General features: G+C 53.7%; 1 pseudogene; it reads right to left on the reverse strand.

Annotated features, from left to right (window-relative positions):
• Positions 1 to 6,491: 6,491 nt before the first annotated feature.
• On the reverse strand, positions 6,492 to 8,900 carry LOC132334960 (serine/threonine-protein kinase pim-1-like; annotated as a pseudogene).
• Between the last annotated feature and the right edge of the window lie 1,691 nt (positions 8,901 to 10,591).

Here is a 10,591-nt window from a genome sequence, read left to right on the forward strand (position 1 = left end):
GGGAAGCCCTGCGAGTTCCCTGAGTGCAGGAAGAGCTTCGTGCGCTGCTCCAGCTCCATCCCCCACTGGAGGAGCCACATTGGGCAGAGCCCTGGTCCCCCACATTCCCTGTGATCCATGTTGGGAACACACCTGGCTGCTTCTCCTTTTGGTCTGGCATTAATTTTCTTGTGCCTCATCTTCATCCCTTAAAAACACCATAAACATGGTTAAATAAATGAAATTGATCAAAGATATCTAAAGTCCCACCATTTCTCAGATGTTTGAGGAGAAATTTAGGATTTGGGGACACATTCTGTGTGGAGTGTCCCTGTTGCTAAAAGGCAGGAATTTGATCTAACCCTTCTTGTGTTGCTAACAACTCCTCCCCTGGCCCAAACACAAACTCCACCCCTGGCGTACCCTATAAAAACCCCATGGCCCTGCCTTTGCCCTGTCTTTTGGGGTCAGAAATGGATTCTGGAGCTCTCTGAAACCAAGACCTGTCTCGTTTGTTCCTGGCACCGGCAGCTGCAGCCTCCCTGGACACCATGAACGCTGGAGAATGGGGGCAGCCAGTGAGGACAGGTCCTGGACTGCAAGATAAGTGTGTGTTGTGTTTGCCATCTGTCAGAGGTGGGGCAGTTATCTTCTGTGCATTGGGCAGTTTATCTCTTCCACAACCATTCCTCCCTCCAGGAGAGATCTGCTGTTAATGGGCCATTAATTTACAGGAGAGTGAACGTGTTTTTCACAGGCAGCTTCACAGAAACTGGAAAATGTGGGGGTTCCCAGGAGGGGGCACCGCTGATCCAGGCGCTGCCTGCAATTGTCCATAACCACCCCTAAGGGGCCTCCAGGGCTTCACCCTCCATGAGCTGCAGCAGACGTGTTGGGAAAGTTGGCAAGAGCCCGTGGAATGGTCCTTGTTGCAGGCAGATTAGCCACTTGTAGCTCTTCAAAACTCCCACCCGTGAAAAATGAAAAAACTTAAACCATTCCTAAATGTGAAAAACACATTCACTCTCCTGTGAAAATGTAAAAAGTTTAATAAAGGACAATGGGAGACCAGGACCGTGGAGCAAAGGTTATTATGGCCAGGTGCATCTTGGCACTCAGCCAGGAGCACCCTGTTCTCTTTGGGGATCGCCCTGAAATACCTTTTCCCTTACACCAGCCTGTTGAATATTCATAGACCCTCATGCATATCCATAAACTACTTCACATATTCCAGAAACTCTTCTACATGGCCCCTTCTTGGGTCTGCCTTTTCAGAGCATGTGTGTTTCTTGGCTGTGGTTTTGGCTCCTTCTCTTTATCACCTCCAGTTTTTGGGCCTTGGTCCACTCTGCCTTCAGACAGGGAGTGCTGATAGTTGGCAGATCTGTGCAGGTGTCCTCATCCTGTGTGCATTGGATGTTATCCCATCCCAGCAGGAATTTTAACACAAGCAGCTATTTCATGAAGCTTAATTAACAACAGAAATAAAAGCTGTATCTTTACAACAAAGTTGCTTTAACATCACAGATATAAAATCCATTTTAATATTTGCTAAAAGCCAATATTAGAATATGTATCCATAACATTGCTCTTATCTTTCCTTACCCTTTTGTTCCCAAGAGTGCAGCAAGGAGTGAAAACTGCCAGCATGGCACGGGGTTGCTGCCATCTCTCCATCACCCCGTGTCTCTCTCCCTTAAGAGCCTGAATGAGAGATGAGGGACTCCAGGCAGCTCTCCAAAATGCAGTTTATTGTATCCAAGATGTTAAAGCAGTCCAGGGTCTGGTGACAGAGCCTGTGCCTCCAGCTGTCAGCTCCAGCTGCAGACAAGCCTGGAGACCCTTTAGCTTTGGTTACAGTGCATTATATACTCTGCTTTGCTGAGCATCTAATACAGTAGAACCAATCTTTACCTTTACTTTTATCTATAGCCTATCATAACTCCTGTAATTACCATATTCATATTACTATTCTCCAGTCACTAAAAGTTAGTACCTTACAGTTTAAGCTAGAAGTTGTTTTTCAGTTTTCTTGCAGTGGAAAATTCTGAGACCTTTTTTCTACGTGCAACTTTGCTGACTTGTTTACCTGTGGCATCTTTTTGGTTGGTAAAAACATCTGATTGAGGTAGGTTTATCCTTTGCTCTAAGCCATAAAAACCCCTTTTAAGTAGCACACCCTTTGCCTTCTTAGTTACCCAGTAAGGCTGGCTCAGCACTTCTTTTCTTCTATATCAAAACTTGCTTTCATTTCTATTCCTTCTTCAGATTCTACATTCAAAAATCTTTCTGCCAAGCACACATATCTGTTAAAGTTTCTTGTCGAACTTTCATCCTTCCCAACACTCTGTGCCACCCTGTCCCTCTTTTCCTGAGGGCAGAACAAGGGACAGAATCCATCCAGAGGTGACACGGGAGCACTGCCGTCCTTTCTCCGTTCTGTGTCCTCCTCCCCCCCATCTTTCCATGTTCCCCTTTCCTGCCTGTCACTGCTGAGTCAGAAATGACATGGATAAATGAGTGACACACTCCATGCATCTTCAGAAAGCCAATAATCATCTTTATTAGGAGACGCGTTTTTTTATACTCAGTCCTGATTTCGGTGGACCTGATTGGTTATTTTACATTTCACATGATTGGCTAATTAAGAAAACCCCTTGAGGTAAACAATCCATGAGGAAAACAATTGTCACAAACACCACCTGCGAGGTTGTTCAGGATTCTTCATCTCCAGCTCCCTAATGTTTCCCAGACGGATCCATGGGAAATCTTACCTGGATTGTGTATCCACACCTACCCGGGAAGGTGACGGCCGTGCTGTCCCGGGCCCTCCCTCTAGAAATGGCGCTTACCACACTGTTTAAGGTTCCCCTTTTTCCTGCCCAAGTCCTTCTTTTCCTGTCCCCAACCTCCCCTTCCCCCCTGCTGTTGGAACCCAGGGCACAGGGAATGTCTCCCTGCCTGTCCTGAGAAGTCCTGATCCCCAAGAGAACACTGCTTTTAACTTTTGTCCATGGAGAAAGCTTCCAAGACTTTGGGATGAATTGGAATCTACGAGTGTGTGAAATAGAGAGTAGTGTAGTTTATCACAGGGTGAAAAACTGAGAGCTTTGGGATTTTAGTCTGAGGGTGGGTAGAAGACAAGATGGAGGATTTTGGGCATTGCCTGATCTCCTTCTCGTTCTTCATCTCCTCCATTTTCTGCTGTGCTGGGAGCACAGGGTGATTGGTTGGAAAGAGCTGCAATGCAGATGCTGAGTGGCAAACAAAGAATTAGTTATTGACAGGAAGGTAGAAATAAAATGCGTTCTAAGAGTTAATTGGACAAAATGATTTTAAAAGACCTTGAACCTGTGTGTCCTATGACTTCTGGTGCCTTCTCTTTGTACGCTAAGTCTGGTGTGCAGACTGCGTGCTGAACTTTTGGTAAGAGAAAAATAAACAACAGCCTGAAGACTGAAAAAACCAAAGGTCCCGTTTTTTTCCTAATCCTGGCACAGAACTTTTTAGGGGTGTCCCCATCAGGGGATCCTCAGGGGGGTTTTCACACCTCCCTCCCTCCCCCCCTTTCCTGCCTCACTGCTCAGCCCCACTCCAAGCTCTGCGCCTGGGGCCCTCACTGCTTCACAAAAGGCCCCAAAATTAACCCCAAATGCACCCAAAATTACCTCAGAACCCATCCTGAGAGGTTGTGGCGGGAATTTGAGAGGGGTTTTGAGGAGATTTGGGGGGATTTTGGCTGGGTTTGAATCCTTCACCCGCTTGGGCATCCACAAGGTACCAAAATCTCCCAAAATTTCCTCCTAAATAACCCAAGTAACCCAACCCAGGGGGTTGGGGGTAAATTTGGGGAGTTTGGAGGAGATTTTGAGGGGATTTCGTCTGGGTTTGAATCCTATGCCAAATTTGGTGCCCAGGAGGTTCCAAAATCACCCAAAAGCCACCCAGAATTGACCTAGAATTTCCTGAAATTAACCCAAAATTACCTCCAAATCCATCCTGATGGGGTTTGGGGGATATATGGAGGGGTTTTAGGGGAATTTAAGGGGAAATTTTGAGTAGGTTTGAATCCTATGCCCACTTTGGCATCCACGAGGTACCAAAACGCCCCCAAATCCACCCAAAATTACCTGAAATTAACCAAAAATTGATTGTGAGGGGGTTGGGGAGAGGTTTGGGGCAACGGGGGGGGGGGGTGAGGGGATTTGGGGGTTTTGGGGGGGATTTTATCGGGGTTTTTGGCAGTCACCATCATCCACCCCATGCCAAAGCCGAGACCAAACCCTAAGGACTGTGCCCCTCGTGAAGAGGAGATCAAAGAACTGCTCCCCTTCTGGGGAGGAGATCAAAAGCCAGAGCAGACTGAGCTATTAACTCATTAGGTTAAAATGTATTCATTTAATCAAGTGTCATCATTTCTGTTCCTTTATCCTTTGTGATTAAGTCTCTAATACTTTTCTATTCCTAGTTAATTTAGCTGAATAATATTCATTTTGGTTTTGTAAACTATTAAGTCATATTCCTGATGTTATATATGAGGTCCCATATGTCTAAATTTATAAACCACAAACTTAAAATTTAGAGGCAGTTTTAATTGAGATAAAATAATACAACCAAATAGAATCCAGTAGTTACAAAAAGAAATTTGGCAGTGGTTTGGATAAAGCATAAGCAAAACCAATCGATTGGGGTACGGGGAGGGCTTCCCACCCTGCCTCACGTGCAAAAGGCAAAAGGATCCAAACACAACTTATGTACTGTGTGCTAATACATATTCATCAATATTTTCCTGTAAATCTCCTCCTGTTTCTGATTCTTGAAATCGACATCACCACACTCACAGCACATGCTCCCACTGTGGCTAAGGGGGCTTCTGGCTCTCTGGGGCTCTTCTTGGAGGAAGGCCGACAGTCTTCCTTACTGTCCTCTGAATAACCTGGCAGGCTGTGCCTGTGCCCCAAGTCCTGTGTTATGTAAGTTAGCACTATGCTCCAGTTAAGCCTTATTATTTTATAGATAGGAACGCTACTTTAGACTCCCTGTCTGGAATTGTCCCAACCTTATTCATGTCATGGCCGATCCCGTCCTGGGAGTTGTCTTAACTTCATCTTGATGCCAATTCTGACTTGGGAGTCTTCCTAACTTTTATTCATCAAGGCCAATTCCAATCTCCTGTATCCTGTTTCCCGCATGTATCATCTACAAAGAAACCCATCTGCTTCATACTATGAATCACATATACCTTTCCAAGTATTTTCCAAAATTGATGATATAATTACAATTTTGTTAGCACAAATCACATCCATTTATCACAGGAGGCAAAAAGTTTGGAAAAGGATGAAAGATCTGATGATGATGATGACAAAAAAAAAAAACCTAACCAATTTATCTTTGACAGCAAATGAACACCGGCCGCCCTCCAGCCCCCCCAGCCTGGCAGGCCAAGCAGTGCCGTTCCCATGGCATGAGGTGCTGGCAGCCTGTGGAGAGAAACCAGAGAGCCACGGTCAGTGGCAGCAGGCTCCTGTCCCCCTGTCCTGCCATGGCCTGTGCCTGGGCCAGGCTGCTGGCTGTGCTCAGAGCCCAAACCTCCCGACCCATTCTCTGTTTTTAGAGAAGGGCAGCGTGGCAGGCCATGTTTCACCTCCTCCGCCTAATCACGGCACAGCAACTCCTCAGCAGCTGCAAGAGCGGGATGCCCGTGTGCCCGCTGCCGCCTGCCCGGAGCCCTTCTGCCAGCTGAGCTGTGGAGCCGGGTGCTCACCTCTGGAGAGCTGCTGCCAGGAGAGGAGCCGATCCTGCACCAGGTCCTCGTCCTTCTGGAAGGGACTGTCCCTGCAGACCGTGGCCCCCAGGGTAGTGCTGGCACTGGACGTGCTCCACAGACGCTGCAGGCGCTTCCCTATCCGGTCTGGGCACCAGGTGTAATCCTCCTGGGAAAAAGAGAGAACAATTGCATGAAAGTCAATTCAAAACAAGACCTGGAAACAAGAAAAAGCACAAAGCCTGTCACTGTTTCACAGGCCTGAGGAGGGTCTGACCACTCCATGAGAGAATTAAACCTGCCCAAGGGTGGGGAAAATCCCCACCTTTCCCATGCATAAACGTGCCCCTTCCTCAAGGGCCTGCAAAGCAGACCAGCTGGGGCACGGCTCCGGAACCCATCCCCCATCCACATGGATGGATGCTTTTGTCAGGCTGGCTGCCCCCGCCTCACCCCTGCCAGGCTGGCTGGCAGAAGCTGTCAGCAAGGCCAGCAGTCGGCTCCCCTTCCACAACATCTGTCCCCTGTCCCGCCAAGAAGCAGCTTGGCGGCCAGCATAAAAATTAATATTCCCCAGTGCCACCGAGCGGGGAACCTCTGGCGCAGGGTCAGGCCAAACCCTGCCCTGCCTGGAAGCACCAGCATCCCCCCACCCCTGCGCCGTCTGGGGACTCATCTTGATTTCATCGGGGCACAGAGCATGTCCTCCAGGCAGGGGCCGCAGCCAAAGCCCACTGGCTCTGCCCTGCCAGCAGCCAGCTCCAGGATGGTGTTCCCAGCTCCATGTTGTGCTCCAGAAGAACACGCCAGCTGTGCCTCAACTTGCAGCGACATCACGATGCCACTGAGCTGCAGGGGGATGTTTCCCCTGTCCCAGTCCATGGCACGTTCACTGCACTGCCACCACTTCTGCAATAGGACGGGGAGCTCGGAGCCGCTCCCTCCACAGCTCCCTGGGGACCAGCGGAAGCATCTCCTCGGCTGTGCTCTCTCCTCCGCACCACAGCCACAGGGAAACGCTCTGGGCTTTTCTTCCAGCGCCACGAGACGTGTTCCACTGCTACTTGCTGGGTTCCTGGATCTACTGTGCACAGGGATGCAGCTCTGCTGTCTCCTGGGCCAGGCAGGGCTCCTGCAGCCAAGAATGCTCGAAAAGCTCCTCCAGAGATGGTCTGTCTGTGGGGTCCATGCGTAAACACCACCTGATGAGGTGCTAGCACTCTGCGGAGAGAAACCAGAAACCGCAGCTCAGCAGGACAAGGCTCCTGTCCATGCTCTCCCACATTCCACAGTGCTCAGGCCACACCAGGAGTGCTCAGAGCTGCAGCCAAAAGCTTCCCATCGATCCTCTCTTGCGGAGGACACCAGCACAGAGGCACAGGTGCCACCTCCTCCAGCTAAACCCAGCAGATCCACCTCCTCACCAGCTGCAAGAGCAGGACGCTTCTGTGCCAGCTGCCCCTCCCAACCCCGTTCTTCCCCTCGTGCCTTGAGGGTGCATCCCCACCTTGAGACACTAGGGGCGGGAAGCAGAGCTGGCCCCGGACGATGTCCTCCTTGGTGTGGAAAGGAAGGTGCCCGCAGACCAGCTCATAGAGCAGGATGCCCAAGGACCAGATGGTGGCTGGCTGGCCATGGTAGCAGCCAAAGAGGATCCACTCCAGTGGGCTGTACTCCGGTGTTCCTATGGGACACGGGGGCAGCTCATCAGGCATATCCTGCTCCCTCCCTCCCTCCTTCCCTCCCTCCCAGCCAGCACTCGTTCCACAACAGTCAGCCCCTGCCCTGCCAAAAAGCAACTTGGCTGCAGCTGGCTGAAGAAGAATTCCCCCTCCTTCCTTCGCTCCCTCTTCCCCCTCTGCCAGCCAAGGGGGGAACCTCCACTGCCTGACTGGGCCCTGGCTTTGGGCTCACCTGACATCTGGGTGTAGAACGTGTCCTGGAGGATCGTGCCGCACCCGAAGTCAATGAGCTTCGCCTCGCCCGTGGCCAGGTCGACGAGGACGTTCTTGGCCTTGATGTCGCGGTGCAGGACACCGCAGCTGCTGCAGTGCCACACGGCCTCCAGCACCTGGCGGAACAGCCCCCGCGCCACGGGCTCCGTCAGGAAGCGCCGCTCGTGCAGGAAGTACCAGAGGTCCTGACAGCGCTCCGGACGCTCCATGACCAGCGCAAAGCCCTCGGGCACCTCGAACCAGTCCAGGAGCTGCACGACGCCGCGGAAGCCAGGCCGCGACACCATCCACATCAGTGCCAACTCCAGGGGCACAAGGGCGCCGTTCTGCTGCGGGGGCACCGCGATGCCATCAGCGGGGCCGATGCTGCGCTGCGCCTCGGGCATCCCCTGACCGACCCTGCCACTGCTCGCCACCCCCACTCACCCCACGCTCGCTCCCCTCGCAGCGTTCCGGCTGCCGCCCTGCCGGGCCTCGCCTTCACCCCGCCCGGCACGCCCCGCCGGCTCCTCCCGCTGGCCCCGCTCACTCACCAGCTGCGCCCACTCCGAGATGCGGCCCACGGACACTCGCTTGATGGCCACCTGCGAGCCAAGGCGAGCGGCGGGCTGAGCTCCTCGCCCGCCGCCCGCCGCCCCCCTCCGACCGGCCCCGTCTCTTACCGGGGCACCGTCGGCGAGCCGGGTCCCGGAGTAAACGCTGCCGAAGCCGCCGCTGCCCAGCAGCGGGCCCTCCCTGTAGAGCTGCTCTAGGGGAGGCTTCTCCGCCCGTGCGGGCAGCACCGCGCTCCCGCTCTTCTGCTCGGGGCACCCGCCCGCCCGGCGCGCTGCTGCTTGCCCAGCCGCCCTGGGCTGCGGCAGCTCGGGACGGGCGGCCGAGCTGGCGAGAGGCGGAGCTCGGAGCGGGGAAGCTGCCGGCGACGCTGTCGGCCACGGGGCGGGAGCCGAGCGGCAGCGGGGCGGCAGCGGGCGGAACCGCGGCAGGGGCTTCTTTCGGTGCCGGGGCCTCGGCCGCGGCTGGGCCAGAGCCCGCGCCAGGCGGAGCCAAAAGACCGTGCTGCTCCGCCAGCACCAGAGCGAGCAGCTCTTCCAGCGGCGCCACAGCCAGTACGGAGAGAGCCCGGCGGAGGCGGAACCACGGCGGGCCGGGCAGGGGCGGGCACGGGGCGGCCCCGCCGAGGGGCGCCTTGCGGGACGTGGCATGAGCCGGCCTGGGAGAGGCGGAACACGGACGGCACGGGATGGGACGGGATGGGGAGCAAGTGGAAAGTCGAGCGGAAAACCGATCGAGAGAAGCGCTGCTGCTGCTGCTGCTGCTGCTGCTGCTGCTGCTGCTGCTGCTGCTGCTGCTGCTGCTGCTGCTGCTGCGGAGCCGCCGGAGCTCGCGGCCGTTCCTCCGTTGCCACCGCGAACCCAACGGAGGAGCCGCCGCGCGCCCCAAGGAACGAAAGAGAGAAACAAACAAATCACACCCCAAAGTCATTCCTATTAGAGAAGTAACCAAAGAAAACAATGTAGCAATATAGAAAAGTGTTAGCTTGTGGCTTCTTTCTTCTTTGTGTGAGACGAAGCATTTGATGGGGAAGAATTGCCTCTTCTGACAACTTTGCACAAGTGGAGAGGAGCAGAGCATTTAATTTTCTAGTAGAAAAGGGAAATCATGTCAGTAATGTCATCTCTTTTCATCCTCTGTTGACACAGTTGCAGGCTGCCAAAAGACCTGGTCTGCAGTGTGGAGCTTGGGGCCAAGTTTCTTTTCCTGCCAGAGGATGAGGAGGGGAAGTATCCCAGAGTCATGGAGTTGTGGCATGGTTTGGCTTGGAAGGGATCTGAAAGATCCCATGGCTGCTGGGAACCCCCCTGCTGTGGCTGGGGACCCCCTGCACCAGACCGGCTTGTCTAGAGCTCCATGCAGCCTGCCTTGAACACTGTCAGGGATGGGACATGCACACCTTCTCTGGGGAGCCTGTTCCAGGAGAGTCTTTTTTCTGAATCCCTTCCCTAAACCTAATCTCTCTCCTTTTGGATCCATTCTCCCTTGTCCTGTCCTTGCCTGCCCTCATATGAAGTCCTTGTCCAGCTTTCTTTCTCCAGAAGTTGCCCTCAGGTACTGGAAGGCCACAGTTAGATCAAGGCTCGGTCTCTTTCCCAGGCTGAAGAAGCCAAGCTGTGTTAGCCTTTCCTTGCAGGAGAGGAGCTGCAGCCCTCGCACCATCTCGCTGTCCCTCCTGGGCCCTGCTGCAGCGTGTCCACGTGCTTGCCGTCCGTGCCGGGGAGCTCGGCAGAGCCGGACGCAGCACTGCAGGTGCAGGGTCAGCGGCGGGGAGGAGACACGGCCCTGGCAGCAGCTCTGGGAGCAGCGATTGGCGATGGGCTGCCTGCCCTGCAGAGAGCCGGGGCCCTTGTGCCTGCCCTTGTGCCCAGGGCACCTTTCCCCATCGCTCGCCCGCCCACTCAGGGGAAATGCACCCTGTGCTGCCCCTCAGTGTCGCCCCTCGCTGCTGCCCCGGGGACTGCCCGGTGCCAGCTGGAGGGCCCCAGGCCTCGGCCTCACCCTGCTCAGCCCAAGGCCCTGGAAAAGCAGATTCAAACACCCACCCAGAAAGTGCACGAGGATTCCAAGGTCAATCTTTTGTCACCAGCACAGCTTTGCTGTCAGAGTCTGGATGGGATTAGAAAATCACCAGGAGAAAAGAGCATGAACAAGTTCTGCCTTGGCACTACCTCAAGGTGTGGGAGTACCAGTCATCGGTTTCACTGGCTCTGGATTGAAGGAACTTGAGACAGTAATTCATCTTCAGACTCAAGTGTTTATTATTTCTTATCAGTAAAACAGTCTCATTAATGTGAGTTCAGCAGCTTTTCATTAGAAGGCACAAAATGGCTAACAATCT

Source organism: Haemorhous mexicanus, chromosome 16, assembly GCF_027477595.1.
Source record: "Haemorhous mexicanus isolate bHaeMex1 chromosome 16, bHaeMex1.pri, whole genome shotgun sequence".
Classification (NCBI taxonomy): domain Eukaryota; kingdom Metazoa; phylum Chordata; class Aves; order Passeriformes; family Fringillidae; genus Haemorhous; species Haemorhous mexicanus.